The 3,003-nt window shown below is 37.2% G+C and overlaps 1 pseudogene; it reads left to right on the top strand.

The window, feature by feature from the left end:
- The first annotated feature begins 1,160 nt into the window (after positions 1 to 1,160).
- On the top strand, positions 1,161 to 3,003 carry LOC142633356 (berberine bridge enzyme-like 22; annotated as a pseudogene).

The raw sequence follows: 3,003 nt of genomic DNA, 5'->3' as shown, positions 1-3,003 counted from the left end.
ATATGTAGATGATTGTGGGTATAACAATCTCTAACTCTCAAGTGTATTTTCTAGAGTTTTCTCTCTGAAAAACACTCTATACAATTTGTAGGTAATGAAGGTATATATAGTGTGGGTAAAGACATGGTAAAGCAAAACATAACTTTTTACCAAACAGAAAGTTTCACGAGTCCTTCGCGGGTTAGCCTTACTCACGAGACACTAACGAAAACATACAGCCTAGAACGATTCTTCATCTTCCAGTCATGTGCTCTACACGTGGCTCTTTTCGTGAGTAAGTTTCTTGCGAGATAGTCTCGAGCCAGCCATGAAATCTACTTGTTCATTCTTTTAAGCTTGAGTTTTCACCGATCTCTCACACTCATCCTTTACAATTAATCCCACATACATACGGGAAAAATGATTGAAGAAATTCTAATTAAATTTGACACAAAATTAAAGCCAATACAACATAGTTGGAAATCACAACTTTACAAGTGATATAGAAGATTTGGCCTCTAAAATTTGACACTTGTAAATAATCACTCAAAGAAGGCAAAAATAGACGTTGTTTGCCTTAGACCTACGTACACCGGTAACTTCAAGGATAAAATTTCACTATTTGAAAATAAGATTACAAAAGTTGTATAAAAAGACTAACAAAATCCAATCACCAACTACATCCAAATAAATAATTCCTCATAAAAACACTATCTCGTCACAATTAGCATACCACAAGAATTCTTAATTTCTTCACTAAACCAAAAGATCAAAATGGTGTGGTACAGCTTCAACTTTCAATACTTGAAAACAACAAAAAAAGCCGAACATATACTCATGCCTTTCAGTTTCATATCATGAAAAAGCCAACAAGGTCGGCTAACACCAAAAAACTATAGCCTGGTTGGAGCGGGATTTTTAGGAGACATGATTGTATGTAATACATAATATGTGCACCTCAAAATCTCAGATTCAAACACATATTATAACAATAGTCTTCATTGAAATTATCACTCAAGTTTTGTTCGTATGTAGAGATTGGTGAAAGCTAGCAAGAAGCCGATATCATCAGATCTTTTAAGCAAATATTCCACCCCACCAAGACAGAGCATCTTGAACTATATATATAGCCAATATCAATCTGTAAGCCTAATCCCGTAGGGGACACACAAAAAAGAGAGATGAGATATCTTACACTAGTTTTTGTGCTTTTGCTTTCAATTTCATGGGCAACATCTTATTCAACCCAAGAAACCTTCATGCAGTGCATGGCAACACAATTTGGACCCTACACCAAATTTGTGGAGATTATCTATGCATCAAACTCCTCCTCGTATTCATATCTTTTGCAATCTTCCCAACAAAATCCTAGATGGTTAAATTCCACAACACCAAAACCTCTTCTCATCATTACACCTTTCCGAGAGTCTGAAATCCAAGCAGCCATTCTCTGTAGCAAAAACTATGGCTTACAAATCAGAGTCAGAAGTGGAGACCATGATTATGAAGGCCTATCCTACCTCTACAAGACCCCATTTATCTTAGTTGACCTTATCAATCTTCGAACAAATGAGATAAATCTTGAAGATGAAACAGCATGGGTCCAGTCTGGGGCAACACTTGGTGAGCTTTACTATAGTATTGCCAAGAAAAATGAAATACACGAATTTCCAGCAGGGATATGCCCTAGCGTAAGAGTAGGTGGGCACTTTAGCGGCAGCGGTTTTGGTAATTATTCCAAAAACATAAATTATTAAGAGATTGTGAATTTGATTATTTAACAATTATTTTAAACCTCCCTTCATGTGTGAGCCAAAACTCTCTCATACTAAATGGGGTTCAACACATGAGATTTTAACTTTTTAAAAGGGATGTTGAGCAAAATCAGGATTTGAACTCATGAAAACCTACTCTGATAAGATGATAAATTATCAATTATTTTAAGAACCTAAACTATTGAAAAATGAAATTTATATTATTCAATCATTATTCTAACAGATACCTTATTGAGGAAGTATGGTCTTGCTGCGGATAATGTCCTGGATGCTTACGTAATAAATGTCAATGGAGAAATTGTGGACAGAGAAGCAATGGGAGAGGATTTGTTTTGGGCTATTAGAGGGGGTGGTGGAGCAAGCTTTGGAATCATACTTTCATGGAAAATCAAGCTGGTTCGAGTTCCACCAAGGGTGACAGCTTTCACTATTCGCAAAACACTTGAGCAAGGTGCCACCAAGCTTGTCAGCAAATGGCAGCACATTGCAGATAAGCTACATGACGATCTCTTTATTAGAGTCATCATTCAAGATGTGGAAAATGGGACTCAAAAGACAGTCCAAGCTTCTTTCCAATCATTATTTCTTGCAGGAGTTGACAGACTAATTCCATTGATGAATGAAAGCTTCCTAGAGTAAGGACTCGAGGCCCAAGACTGCATTGAAATGAGTTGGATACAATCTCTTCTCTATTTTAATGGGTACCAGAAGGGTGATCCGTTAGAAGTCTTACTGGACAGAACCCTCCATAAGAGCTTCTTCAAGGCAAAATCCGACTTTGTTAAGGAACCTATATCAGATATTGGACTAGAAGGGGTATGGGATAGGTTTTTGAAAGAAGACATGGTGTTTATGATAATGGATCCTTATGGGGGACGAATGAACAAGATTGCAGAATCTGAGACACCTTTCCCACATAGAAAAGGTAATTTGTATAATTTACGGTACCTAGTTAAATGGGAAGTGAATAGCATTAGGGCATCTAACACGCATGTACATTGGATAGGAATGCTTTACAAGTACATGAAGCCTTATGTGTCCAGGTATCCTAGGGCTACCTATCTTAACTATAGAGATCTTGATTTAGGTACCAACAAAGAGGGTAGCATGAGCTACTCAGAAGCAAAGAGTTTGGGGTGTGAAGTACTTCAAGGGTAACTTCAAGAGACTAGCACATGTGAAGAGCAACGTTGATCCAAACAATTTCTTCAGAAATGAACGGAGTATACCACTTCTTCCAGAATACTGA

This window comes from Castanea sativa, chromosome 5 (assembly GCF_040712315.1).
Source record: "Castanea sativa cultivar Marrone di Chiusa Pesio chromosome 5, ASM4071231v1".
Lineage (NCBI taxonomy): Eukaryota > Viridiplantae > Streptophyta > Magnoliopsida > Fagales > Fagaceae > Castanea > Castanea sativa.
Note: the sequence above shows the minus strand (reverse complement) of the source record. Positions and strands in the feature narration are given on the sequence as shown.